Here is a 15,235-nt window from a genome sequence, read left to right on the forward strand (position 1 = left end):
CCAGACTCCTACCTGGAGTATTGACTGCTCTCAAAGGTAGCTCCTGCCAAGAATTTCCTGGCTTTCTGTGTATCTTGAATTGCTAATTATTTGACTCCTAGTATAGAGAAGGTCCAATAAATCTTAGCCTTATTTTTTTTTTCTTGATTAGGAAAAAAATTTAAATGTTTTTCTAAGGGGCAGATAGAACTGACAGTCTTTATTTGCTTCCTATCTGAAGCAAATAAATTCATTTTTGCCTGAATTCACTTCCCTAACCAATCCTTGCATGGCTGAGAATAAAGTATTGTATTTTATTAGGTCCTTTAATCCCAACAGCATGTGTATTCTGGAATTAGTCTGCTACCTTCCACTGGTATCCATGATGATTGTCTTTATTGCTGTTTCTAAACATATGTGATCTTAAGCAGATGACTTAATTTCAGTTTTCTTATCTACAAAATGAAAGTTATTTGTAAAGTTCATGGGCTGCGAAGTCAAAAAGATTCAGGTTTTAATGCAGTTTCTTCTTCTTTCTAGCTGTATGCCTACTAATATCTATTTTTATGAATATGCTAATGGCTATTGCCCATAGATTGTGAAAACTGAATAAGAAAATGCATATTTAGCACCAACATGATCATCAAACTTTAGTTTTCACCCCATATGTCCATGGTCTGCTCTTTTTCTGATTTTCATTCTGGTCCCCTGGGAAACCTCCCCAGACAACTTGCTAGACCCTTGCCATTCTTCTTCCCAGGAAGTTAGACTTTGCTCATGTATCTCCAGCCAACTCTTTGGATCTTTTTAAAATTCAGTCATGCTGGGCTGCCTCATAACTTAGCAAGAATTTTCTCTGCCCTTAAATCCCTACTTTTGACTCCTTTCACAGAACTGAAGTCATAGGTCATTGTTCACTCAGTTCATTCTGAAGTTAGCTATATCTCTTGAACTTTGTGGTTTTAAATATTCCCCACCTTTCTCCCTAGCCACAGGGAAAAGGTCGTATATCAAGTTCTTTCATGACAGCCAGTGAAGCCCAGCATGCCACATGGATGTGATCTATAGGAGGCATAGTAATAGCCAGATATTCAGAAGATATCCAGGAAAGCTATGAAAGGAGCTATTTCAGTTTTAATTTTGCTTAATTTATTGTTTGCATTAATCCATAACATTTTAAAATTGTACCCGCATACATCTGAGAATGGAGTTTTTCTCTGGCATTTATGGGAACCTACTGATAAGTTTACCCCTTTGGGTAAAAGCTTAAGGTGATTATCTAGCTAATCACTTTGTTTTAAAAAAACTAAGATTTCATTAATCATACACTTCCCTTCACTGGAGCAAGAAACCAAAGAGCTGCCCCAGAAAACCACCTGTCAGATGCTTCCCTTTCACACCTAGTTTTCCTAAGTTATTACCTCTTTGTGGCTCTAAGGTTGGAACTGTTTAAAAATTATGTCACTATTAATTACATGCAAAACTTATTGTGGTTAGTCTGTAGAAAAGGAATTGATGACTATGAAAATGTAGTGTTCATACATAAACATTTTACTTAAAAGTTAGGACTTCTGGAGGATGTTTCAGTCCTTGGATATGAGACAATTGAATCAGCTGCACTGGAGGTTTAGAACCTCCTGCAAAACTTAAGATTTCCCTGAGGACAACTTCTTCCTCATTTCCTCTTTCTCTCTCTCCCCCCCACCATCGTTAGTATCTTTTATTTTTGGTTAGTAGGCACACATTATTGATCAATACACAGACTTAAAAAAATATATGTTTCTCAGAAAAAAATAGTGGAAAGAACTTTAATGATTTTATGTATTTAAATTACCACTTTCATAATTTGTTCTAATCAATCCTAAAGTCAGTGTCCAATTTTGGGGTACAGCTTGAAAAAAGAAAACTTTTGGAACTTACTTTCAAAGAATGTCTTAAAGTAGTATCAAAATCAGCTACAGTTTGCTTTTTTTGAGATTATAATCTCATTGGTACTGTTTACCAAATGCAAGACAAGAGTCTAAATCTTGTATGGAGTATCTACTATGTTTTTTTACTTTTTTTTTTTGCGGTACGCAGGCCTCTCACTGTTGTGGACTCTCCCGTTGCAGAGCACAGGCTCTGGACGTGCAGGCTCAGCAGCCATGGCTCACGGGCCCAGCTGCTCCGCGGCATGTGGGATCTTCCCGGACCGGGGCACGAACCCGTGCCCCCTGCATCGGTAGGCGGACTCTCAACCACTGCGCCACCAGGGAAGCCCCAGGAGTATCTACTATGTTTTGATTTGATAAATTCAGAAACTAACTTGGATTACAACCTAAAAGAACTATATGTGCATTTTTATTTACAGTTAATCTCAAAACAACAAAATAAATTAATTTATATTTGTTCTGTAGAGAGCATTTTAAGCATTTAAAGAAAATTATTGAGTAATGTTTTTAAAATTCTCATGAGAACTATAAATCGTAGTGAATTGCTTTTTTGAGATACTACTATCATTAAAGAATTGCAAAGATAGTATCTTCTGTCTTGCAGAAGAGATAATATGTGGAATAAAATACATACCTGTCTTAATGAATGTTAGTCAAATTAGCTTTGTGTATAAAAATCTTGTTAAATGTCTTTTTCCTTTGACCATAGTTTTCTAGTACTACTCACTTTCATAAGTAGATAATCTTGCCTTCCTAATGATGAGTAGATTATTTTGCACTTACATCATTCCTTTCATCTGAACATCCTAAAGTCAATATAATTATCCCATTTTACAGACGGAAAATCAAACTTTTAAAGTTTAAATGACTTGCCCAGGCTCACAGAGAGTCAGTGACAGTCAGCTGAAGAATCAAGAATGTCTGGAAATTTGTTACAATTGGCTCCAAACATAAGACATTGCTATCATTCCTGATAAGCTGGAATTTCATGTACTATACTTAATAGGGCAAAATGACCCATTGTATTAGATAAACTACTGTGCACATATAATCAGTATTCATTCACAAGAATTATTTGGTTGTCAGTGGAATGCTGTTCTGTTTACATCCACCAGAACCACAGCTGTAACATATATGTAAAACAATTAAAGCTTGAATCAAGCTATGTCTCAGAGGAATACAGATCCAGTATTATTTAGGTGGACAGAAAAGTAGAAAAAGGAACATATTTTTTAAGGGCTGAAATACACCCTCTATACATCCTGGAAATTCTCTGTAATCTCAGATTAGTTAAAGTGGAGTCTAACTGGCAACTGTGTTTTCCTTTCTTCTCTTAGGAGAATTCTCTATATGTTCATATCATCTCAGACTGATGGCCCTTTGGTGACAATTTATTGTATTCTTCATCAAATTTTTAATGAAATCTTTGAACATTAATTTTAAAGGACTAAAAAAGACACAATTGAGTGGGTAAAAAAATGTTGATAATGAAAATAAAGGCCACGTAAAAATACCCGGTTATTTTCAATGATATTATTATAAGATCCTAAACAATTGCCAGTTGCAGTGGTAATGTCCCTTGACTCCTATGCCATATCTCAGTTTCTTTGTATTTCTATATTGCTGTTGAGGGTTTCACAGTAGGATGTGATGGGGTTAATATGCCAATTATTTTCCTACTATCCTTTCACCTTTTACCTGTCCTTCAATATTGCTATATGATGCTGGGGCTGAGATTTTACAAATTATATTTCCTATCATTCTTTGGTTCTATTATTAAGAGACAGAAAAGTGGGAGATCAAAAGACAGAAAAAAGGGAGAAGCCATTGTTCTTCCTCCTCTTTCTGTTTTCCTCTCCCCCTCCCTCCCTCCCTCCCTCCTTCCCTCTCTCTCTTTCTCTCTCTCTTAATTCTGTCAGTGTTTCTCGAAGTGGCTAAATTCCATAATCCTAATTTTTGAAGCAGTGTCTCCTCCTCCCTGGACCCATGTTCAATGTGCTCTTGTACAAAGTGGCCATGGTGGCAGGAATTCAGGTTGTATGTAGGGTTGAAAACATAGACTTTCTACTACTGATGTGGTTACTGTCCCTGTTCAGACTAACTAGCCCAATATCAAAAGCCAACACTGAGCCCTCTGTGTAGCGCCAGTCCCAGAGGGATCAGTTTGCCTGATAGAAGTTGTTTCATTAGTTCTCTTACATAATGGAAATGGCCTCACTTTGATGTAACTTGAATAAAAACTTCTTCTGGATGTGGATTTGCCTTTCCTGCCCACAATCGTGCTGCTATCCCATCATCCACTGAGTGTTGAAATGTCTTATTCTATCATAGTATCTCACCCAAAATTACTTCAGACCAAGGAATTTCTTTTTTATTGAAGTATAGCAGCAAGCTATAGAGAAGAGAGGGAAGAAACAAAGGAATGTAAAGGAAGAAGTTAGTATATATTAAAGAATATTTATATCAAAGTAAGGAGGAAATACTCATTTCTATTACAGTTCTCATTTATGGTATTTATAAACTTCATTTTTCCACTCCATATTTCCTTTGACCTTAGCAAGCACCTCAGCTGGTTATGATTCCTTGTCTATTAGGTGACTCAAAACATCAGCTTTGAAAAGTCTGTGTTATTAATATTCCTACCTGTATATCTACCTGTCGTTGATATTTTACATTAACTTTGATCATAGGACATTGGAGTGCTTAGGGGTGCCCAAGATGATCTGTGTTCGGACTTAGCTCTCCCTGCCTTCATTATGTAGAAGCAACACAATTTCCTATTAACAGTCAGAACTAATCATCAAATTCAGTATACTAATAACCTTCTTGTGCTTGGTTCACTAATATCAAGAGCCTAAAGTTTCCAGTTTAATGGGACTGCTATTGTATCTCCTGGTGGAAATATATCACTCTTGGGAACTAAGACTTGTAAACCAAACAGAGCTGTAAGTTGCAAGAATGAAAAGTACAGAATTCATTAATGGATAATTAAGATTAATGGTGGAAAGAGTTACTCCCAATTTTTATTCTTTGATTCCAGACATGTGAATCTTAGGTATGAGAGAAATTCATACTTTGGTTACTGATACAGAGTATAGAACACATCCTGGAGAACATAATCCGAACTCTGCAAGGTGTTGTCATCTGTTTGGTGCTGTAACTAATTATTCAAGTGACCTTTTCATCATTCTGTTAGGTTAGCTGCTTCAGGGCAATGGGAAACATGGCAAGACCAGTAGATTCTATGAACATGAGCCCATTGCCTCACTTCATTTGCTATAAAATGAGTTCCCTGTTAAGAAGAAATGCTGGGTGGAATACCCAGAGGGTGAATAAAGCATTCTGTAAGTCCACAGTGGTGATCTTGGCAAAAGCACTGTAGGCAGAGAAGGCAAATCTGTATCCAGAGAAAGTATCTAGTCCAGTGAGAACAAAGTTGTGTCACTTCTATAAAGGATGTGTTCAAATGTAATCAGCCTGATACTAGCTAAGTAGCTTAAGGATCTCTGCCATGTGGGGAATGCTGCCATATGGGTCTTAGTGTTGGTCTCTGCTATTGGCTGGGTAGACACTTGGCAGTGGTTATAGCCAGATTGGCCTTGATAAGTGGAAGTTCACGTTCCTGGGCCTATGTGTAGCCTCCACCCTTGTCACCATGGGTTCTTTGTTCATAACCCTATTGGACAAAACTAGGGTGGATGGGGAAGATATATGACTGATATTCAAATAGGCTCTCCTCTGCTAAAGTTACTTTTTGATGAACCTTCAGGTAGGACATAAATGTCTTTCTACGCTGTGACCAGAGAAATCTATGCTCATATCTTTCCCTCAAAGACTTCTTGCTACCTAATTTTCCAGTTGTGTTTCCTCTAAGTTTCTGACAACTCAGGCATTACTCAAGAATCAATGTAGATCCATACCTCTTGCCATCTCTCCTTTCAAGCAAAATTAACAACCAGACATACTACTTGAAGTTCTGCTGTGGTGGATCTTCTTTCACCACTCTCCTTCAAACTTACCCTTGAGTAGAGCTATAGGGCTGTGGTCATCCACTTTAAGGTAGTGCCAGCATGTCATGCAGAACCATCTGTAAAGCAGGCCTGATCTTTTCTTTTGTCATTTGGTTATAGGAATTTCTCCATAAAGTCATAGGTATGAGTTTAATGAGAAGAAGCAATGTAGTAAGTAGGGACTGTGAAAATCTGAGCCACTTGCTCATGTTGTTTTTGTGCTTTGGGGATTCTTCTCAAAGCTCAGCCTTCTATGTAACACTTCTATTGGTGATGGGGTGCTTGCTCAAATAGCAGAGTTTGTAAGGGGAAACTCACAAAGCTGAGTTTGTAAAACAACAAACTAGAGACAACACTGGGTCTGTAAGGGGAAATTCAGATTACACTGTAACTTGGTAGCCCACAGCCAAGTGTTGTTTCTATTATGTCTTAGTAGAAAACCAGAAGCTGTTTCTCAAAGGACAATAAGTATGTGCATAGCATAACTTTGCTCCAGAATCCTAAATTGGGGAACTGTGATCACCTACAGGGGTATGCCAACAGCTGAATACCCTATCGCTATCTGCCAGATACTTCATATACCATCAGATCTACTAGATTATATGTGGGATTCAGAGGCATGTAAAAAGACCTGAGCTAGCCATATAGAAAGAGCCACATGGAGAGAGACAAAGAGAAATAGAGAGAGAGAGTGAAAGATCTCACTTTTTCATACATTTCAAAGCACCAGACATGTAGTGGATCCATCTTGAGATGTCTTATCCCCAGCCATCAACTGACTGTAACCTCATAAGTGGCCTCGGCTAATTTCCATGTGAAACCAAAGAACTGCCCAGAGGAGCCCTACCTGAATTCCTGACTTACAGAATTGTGAGAAAATAAGGGTTGTTTTAAGCTACTAAGTGGTATTACAAAACTAAAGGCCTTTAGTTAAGCTGCTTTTTGGAATGTTGATGGATCTCATATCCATATAACAAACCTTTCATAAAAATTTTACTCATATGGTATCAACCAAATCCTAGCTTCTCCTATTTAGTCCTACTTTTAAATAGTCTCACTCATTGTGTACTACGTCAGATTGTCAGCCTGTCTAAGTACTTCTTTCAGGATATATGCTCCCCCTCAAATCTAGTTTTGAATAACTTAATAAGATAGCAAAATGTAGTTTGTTAGTTAATTTAAAATTAAATTGATAGTTAAAAATTGTTCAAAATAATCATATTTTGTTTAAATAAAACAAATATAATAATATGAATATTCAAAATTCAATTCATGATAACTTCTAAAGTACATAGGGAAAAAAAAAAAATCACTGCAATTCCCCTTGTTTTAACACATGCTTTCAGCAGAAATTTCAAAAATCTTTATTTCCTCCTTCATGTTTACCCAACCAGGTGTCCTACAACAGGTATAAACTATTTTCTACACAACCAGGTGTCCTAAGTTTTCTGAGTGTATATTATTTATGTGAAAGTGGCTAAAAGACACTTCAAGTAAGCAGAGTTGCACATTCAATAAAATTAACTTTATCAAAAGCATTATTATGAAAGGATGGCCTGTTCACAAATAAATTAACATATACGGAATTCAGTCATGTTCAAGGAACACAGACTCCACCAATTTCCTGTGTGGCATCCAGATATAGTCTTTATTTAAAAATTAGAATGCTATAGTGCTTTTCTACTGTAGAATTATACATGCTTATGATAATAAATAACAATTTTTAAATAAATTAAAAATCACCTACTTTCTTTCCAGGGAGAGGTGACTACTGGTAGCATATCTGTAAACCTCCTTTCTTTTACATCTGTTTTTGTGCACAGGGAATGAGTGTGTGCACATATGCACACACATACCAACACACAATTTTCCATGCTATATGTGCTGTTCTGTAGCCGCTATTCTCCATGAAAACCTGTTTCTTTGTCAGTGATTAAAACTATACTTTTTCATTTTAATTGCTGAACAGTATTCTGCTGAATATATATATATATATATATATATATTTTTTTTTTTTAATTTATTTATTTTTGGCTGTGTTGGGTCTTCGTTTCTGTGTGAAGGCTTTCTCTAGTTGTGGCAAGCAGGGGCCACTCTTCATGGTGGTGCGGGGGCCTCTCACTATCGCGGTCTCTCCTGTTGCAGAGCACAAGCTCCAGACGCGCAGGCTCAGTAGTTGTGGCTCATGGGCCCAGCCGCTCCACGGCATGTGGGATCCTCCCAGACCAAGACCCGAACCCGTGTCCCCTGCACTGGCAGGCGGACCCTCAACCACTGCACCACCAGGGAAGCCCTGATTATATATATTTTTAATTGATTCCTTACAAGTGATATTTAGGATGTTTTCAATTTTTTCTCTTATAAAATCTATTTCAGTGAACATTGCTACAAACATACACACATACATGTGTAAATATATAGATATATGTGTGCATTTTTGTAATTATCATCTGAGGATATATTTCAACAAAAGACATTGGTGAGTACATACATTTAAACATTAACACGTTACCAAATTCCTTGTGCCAATTTACATCCCATGGAAATTTCTTGAGAATGATGTTCCTTTAGAGTAGGACATGTATTTAAATTAAAAGGCTACTAAAATGGAAGGCTTTTCAAACCTTTTAAGAACTGAATTGCTTGGTCAGCTTCCTATTTTCTTTTAAATTAAGCCTTTCTTTTAAATGTGGAAGACAATAAATACTTTTAGTCTCTAAATGCCTTTGATATGTGGCTAAACGGGAGTAGATTCAGCATGTTTCAGACTTTTGATTTTTTTAAATATTTTTCTATTTTTGGCACTCTACTGGGATTAAAGAAACTTTTAAAAAAATATAATTGCTAAGTTTCCTTTCTTGGAGAAGGAATTATACTCTGATTTCCTGGTAAATATCTGAAGCTTATCCATCTATTCCATATCATTTAGTAATACTCAGAGGTAGTCTTATCCATAGATATGATGGAACTGGAATTCTAAGTCAGCAATAAAGTTATTTTCCTAGAGATGAACCTGGAAAAAATGCCTACAATTGTTAAGGTATATACCTTTTATGGAGGGAAATAAATGTACCCAAAAAATAAAACCAAAAGAAAGAGAGAGTTACCCTAAAAACTGTCAAGAGTGAGTAACAAAGAAGAATATTGAGAAAAAGTCACCTTTCAAACTAATGCACAATGTTTGCATAATAAAACAGTGAATTTACCTGAAGTTGTATTGATGGAAGTGAACATATTTTCTTGGACAAAAGCAAAGAATACAAGTTTTTCAAATTTGTCTTTATCGTATTTTTGCTCAGTTCCTATTGTTACAATGTCTATATATTTTTTCTTCCTCTTATGATTTTGCAGAAATGAAATAATATTCTCCAACCACTGGTAACTTAAGAAATTTTTTTTTGTTACTTTTAGCTTAAAAGACATTTGTTTTAACAGCAATACTTTATATTGACAAAAATGGATCCCATCTTGCAGTGGTCATGGCAAACTGTCAAAGTCTTAATTTCCTCAGCTTCTTCTTGCTGAGGCTCCATCTCCTGAGAACTCAAATATCCCTCTGTATGCCAAGAAGAGACCATCAAGACTGGTACTCAGGAGGTGAGATAACGTGCCTCTATAATTGCCATCTCAGACAATTCTGATTATTTGTTTAGATCAGTTTTATATTTTCTAGAAGCCTGTCTCTCCAAATGGCACACATCTTGAGGTACTTAAACTCAAGGACAGACGACTGGAAAGTGCTTGGATGAGGAACCAGAGAGAGAGAGTCAGGAAGCAAGACGACTCTGGCAAGGAGTGCATGGCTTCTTGTCTCTTTTCCTGTCATTCTCTTTTTTGGTAACTTGTCTTCCTCTCCTTTTTTACTGTCTCACTTCTCTTTCTACCATTATGTTTGCATTTCTAGTTTTGACTCTGTGTAAACTTTCAGCTCCATAGCTTAAAAGAACAGTCAGTATTTGCACCTCTACATTAATTTTTCTCAAGAGAGGAATCTGATTGGGCTGACTTCCAAAGTAGAAACTTCCCTGTTGCTGAAAGAATTCAATCAGAGACAGGTTGGTCATCAGTCAGTGTAGTAGAGAGAGTTCTAGTTTGGGCATGGAAGATGAACCAGATGACCCCTAATTCCTTTCAGCTCTAGGATTCAAGTAATATATCTTTGCTTAAAACCCTCTCCCTAGAAAATGTCTTCCAAAATAAACATTTACATCATTATTTTTTCTTCAATCTCTGTCAGAAGATTGCTACTGTCATCATTGAAAAATGATGTAGAACATTCCAGCAATTTCAATTCCTCAAAATGCCAGATGTTATAGTATTAATCATATATACATATACATATATACATAAATATATATGTATTTATACATGTGTAGTGTGAGACATGCATGTGCAATGGTACTAGATAAATTCTTTCAAAGAAAGAACTTTTTAGAATGAAACATTTCTATCATAAATTAATAAAATTCTACAAGTAATAGTCTAGGCAATTTAGCACTCTGTCTTTGTGTGGTTGCTCTCATAAATTTGAGCTGGGTGCTTAATACATGTGGGTAGCATTGCTAAGGAAACCACTCCCTTGGTATCCATGTGTGTTTAGCAAGCTTTGTCTTGCTTTTGTATCTGACTTAAAGATACTAAATATTTAAGATAGGACTAACATGATACGTTAAAAAAAAGAACTCAAACCCCAAATATTTTCACTTTCAATTAACTCCCCTTTGAAATATAGATCACTATAAAAGTTTAAGTAAAAATTTAACGACTGCTTCTGTGTTTCAAGCTTCTATCCCTTCACCTACAATCAGCACAAATTGATTAGACTTCATCTGTTTAGTTTCAGAGAAAAACAATTCCACTATTTTTATTCCACTCTTTGTCTCTAGAAGTAAAGGGCTGATGTCAAGCAGAATGCCATTTTCTCTAGGTAAAAAGCCAGCACCTTCTCCAGAGTATCACTTTCTTTCTTTCTAATCCAAGACTTTGGAAACTGCCTCTATAAAGTTATAGCAGTAAAACGTCTCTTCAAGAAGCTATTGTGCCTCATTTTTAATTTTTATTTTTCACTGAGGGTTAATTCTCAAACAATAAAATACAGAGGCCTTAAAAACTTCAGGTTGTTGCATTTTGACAATTGTATATTTGACAATTGTAACTGGCCCCCAAACAAGATATAGTACATTTCCTTCACTCTAGAAAATTCCTTCATGACTCTCCTAAACAGTTCACTCCTGTTATTCCTCCAAAGCAATCATCTTTTTGTTTATATCACTGAAAATTAGTTTTGCTTATTCCTGAACTTCATGTAAATTTAATCATTCAGTATGTGTTCTTCTATGTCTGGCTTCTTCACTCAAAATATTTTTGAGATTCATCCATGTTGTTGTATGCATCAGTAGTACATTGTTTTGTATTGTTTAGTAATATTCCACATTATGGAGTATCATCCACATTTCTGTCCAATTTCCTATAGATGGACATTTGGGTCTTTCTAGCTAATGACTATTCTGAATGAGGCTGCCATGGATATTCTTGTACAAATTTTTGGACTTCTTCTTTCATTTCTTTTGGGCATAAACCTAGAAGTGGTATTGCTAGTTTATATATGAGTGTGTACTTAATTTTATAAGAAACTGACTAACAGCTCTCCAAGTGATTTTACCAAGCTTCACTTCCACCAGTAGTGTAGGAGAGTTCCAGTTGTTCCACATTCTCACCAGCTTTTGGTATTGTTAGCATTTTTTAACCTTTGCTTTTCTAACGAGTACACAGTGGTTTCTTACTGCAATTTCAGTATGCATTTTCCTTATAACAAATAATGTTGAGCACCATTTTATTTACCTTTTAATTATTCATATATCTTCTATTGTGAAGTATCTGTTTTTTGCCTACTTTTATTGTATTGTTTCTTTTTTTGTTGTTGATTTAAAAGAATTCTTTATATATTTTTGATATGAGTTCTTTGTCAGAAAGAAGTTTTATGACATTTTTTACCCCAAGCTGTTGCTTGATTATTAATTTTCTTAACAGTGCCTCTAGTGGTTAATTTTGTATGTCAACTTGACTAGACTATAGTACCCAGTTAAATCAATCACTAATCTAGGTATTTGTGTTTGTGAATAAAAATATGCACCTGTGTATATCTGTGTGGTAATTTGTAGATATGGTCAACATCTACAATCAGTTGACTTTAAGTAAAGGAGATTACCCTTGGTAAAGTGGGTGGGTCTCGTCCAATCAGTTGAAGGCTTTAAGAGCCCAAACTGAGATTTCCTGGAGAAGAAATTCTGCCTCAAGACTGCAACATAGAAACCTTGCTTGTTTCCAGCTGCCCTACAAATGTTTAACATTCTTTAAATTAAAAATTTTATGGTTAGTGCTTTTGTGACTTCGTTAACATATATTTGCCTAACCCCTGGTTGTAAAGTTTTTCTTCTATACTTCTGAAAGATTATAGTTCCAGCTCAGCAATACTTTGTAGTTTTTAGTCATGTACATATTCTATTAGATTTATTTCTAAGTATTTATTTTTTATGCTCTTTTTAATAGTCTTAAAAATTATTCCCTAATTGTCCATTGCTAATATATGGAAATATAATTCATTTATTGTATATTAATCTTGTATTATGGGACCTTGCTAAATTGTGTACTAGTTTTGTCTTGTTGCTGTAAAAAATTACTGTAAGCTTAGTGACTTAAAACAATATAAATTTATTCTCTTTTAGTTTTGGGGTTAGAAGTCTTAAAATGGGTTGTCAGGATTGCATTCTGGAAGCTCTAGGGGATGACCTCTTTACTTTTCTTTTCTAGTTTCTAGAGGCCACCATCCCTTGACCTGCATTCCTTGGAAGCCCTATCTCCCATCTTATAATCCAGAAGCATAGCATCTTTCAGTCTCTTTCTGTTCCTCTGCTTTCTTGGAGCAAATTTTGTATGACTTTAATCCTCTTCCTTTACTTATAATCCTTTGTGATCATATTGAGACCACTAGATAATCCAGGAAAATTTTCCCATCTTGAGATTTTCACTTAATCATATTTGCAAAGTCCTTTTTGCCCTGCAAGGTAACATTCATAGGTTCCAGGGATTAGGACATTTTGTGTGTGTGTGTGTGTGTGTGTGTGTGTGTGTGTGTGTGTGTGTTGGGGGGCACTATTCTCTACCACATTTGCTTAATTCTAGTTTTATTTTGATATTAATATAGCCACAACAGCTTTCTTATAATCAGTGCTTACATGGTGTGTCTTTCTTCATACTTTGTATTTTCAACCTATATTTGTCTTTATATACAAAATGTATCACTTGCAAACAGCATATAGCTTGGTTTAGCTTTTTTTTTAAAAAGCAATCTAACAGTCTCTGCCACTTAATTGGAGTATCCATTCCATTGAAGTTTATTGCAATTATTGACATAGTTAGATTTAAGTCAAAACTATCAACATTTATTTTCTATTACTCTCATTTGTTCTTTGTTCCAATTATTCATTTTCCATCTTTATTTTATTAAATCTAGTATTGTTTAGTATTTTATTTTCTTTTATATTAATTTTTTGCAATACCTATCTGTGTTATTTTTAATATTTCTCTAGAGATTTGAATATGCACCTCATCATATTATAGAGTACCTTCAAATAATACTTTATTATTTCACAAACAAGGTAAAAACGTTATATCTACATACATTTTTCCCCCCTCCTACTTCATTCTCCCTCTGTTGGCATATATTTTACTTATATACACATTGTTATTATTTTTACTTAAACTGGTCAATAGTCTACTAAGAAAAGGTCTTATATCTGCACATATATTCACTCTTTCTGTTATTTTTAGTTTTTCCTGATGATGTAGTCTTTCCTCTAGTATTAATTTACCTCACCCTGAAAAATTTCTTTGACATTTCTTGCAGGGAGGCTCTGCTTGGAATTAATTGTCTCTGCTTCTTTTTAAATAACTAAAAATACCTCTATTTCACCATTATAATTGATGGATACTTTTTGCTAGATATAAAATTTTAGGATAATTTTTTTCTTTCTGTATTTTTAATATGTTGCTCAATTTCCTTCTGGCCTCATTGTTTCTGATGATAAGTCAGCCATTTCTCTTCTTCTTGTGTCTTGATATGTAATGTATTTCGCTTTCTCCTTTGGCTGAATATTTTGTTTTCTCTTTTTCATTGATTTTCAGAATTTTGATGATGTGCCTAAGTGTGGTTTTCTTTAAATTTATTTGGCTTGGTATTCACTTTGCTTTTTGGATCCTAGGGTTGATGTCTTTAGTTAATTTTTGAAAATTCTCAGTAACTTCTTTCTCAGTCAAATATTCTTCTACTCCATTTCTCTCTCCTTTCTATCTTAGATTTCAATCATTCATATATCATTTAATATTTTAATATTGTTCCACAGATCTTGTACATCTATTTGTTTTTTCATTTATATTTTCCTTTTGTATTCCAGTCTGAATAATTTCTCCTGACCTGTGTTCAAGTTCATTGATTATTTTCACTGTTGTTTCTAGTCTTATGTTAACCCCACTGAATATTTTGTTTATTTTTGATGTCTTTTATATTTCTATTTGATTCTTTTGTGTTGTTCTTTTCTCTCTGCTCAAATTCCCCAAATGTTTATGTATGTTGTCCACCTTTCCCCCAAGGTTCTTTAACATATTGAAATACAGGAACATAAGATTTTAAATCACTGTTTCATAATTCCAACATCTGTGCTATTTCTAAATTCACTTCTATTTGTACTCCGTTAATTGTAAGTGATGTTTTCTTGATTCTTTTCATGTCTCGTGACTTTTAATTATATGCTACACATTGTGTGTAAAAGAATACTAGAGACTGAAGTAAATAATTTTTATTTCCCAGAAAAAGACATGTTCCCTTCTGTCAGGCTGCTGGAGTGTCCAGTGGCTTCAATCTAATCAGGTAATCGAGTTGGGTTTGGGCTTTGCTGCAACTTTAGCTATTTTCAAATCACCACTAGCTTCAGCTGTTTGAGAAATTCCAGAGATTTATTTTATGAGTTAGAGTCCTCCTGCTAGCTTTTCAGATTGTGGGTGATCTCTCTCTCCTTTACACCCAGCTGCTTGTTTTGTTAGTCACTGGTTAGTTCTTTCTTCACTCCAGTTCTACTCTTGACTTTCTGTACCCTAGCAGTAGTCTCTCCACTCAGCTTTCCTGTACTAACCTCTGGAAGACCTCTGCATTGCACTGGGTCAAAGTTCAAAGTGTCTTGGAGGAATTTTTTTCAGTTCTTTACCTTTTCCCTGATCTTTTGCAGTCATTGACTTCACTTGATAAAGGTTTTGAGTGTG

This window comes from Phocoena sinus, chromosome 1 (assembly GCF_008692025.1).
Source record: "Phocoena sinus isolate mPhoSin1 chromosome 1, mPhoSin1.pri, whole genome shotgun sequence".
NCBI classification, from domain to species: Eukaryota; Metazoa; Chordata; class Mammalia; order Artiodactyla; family Phocoenidae; genus Phocoena; species Phocoena sinus.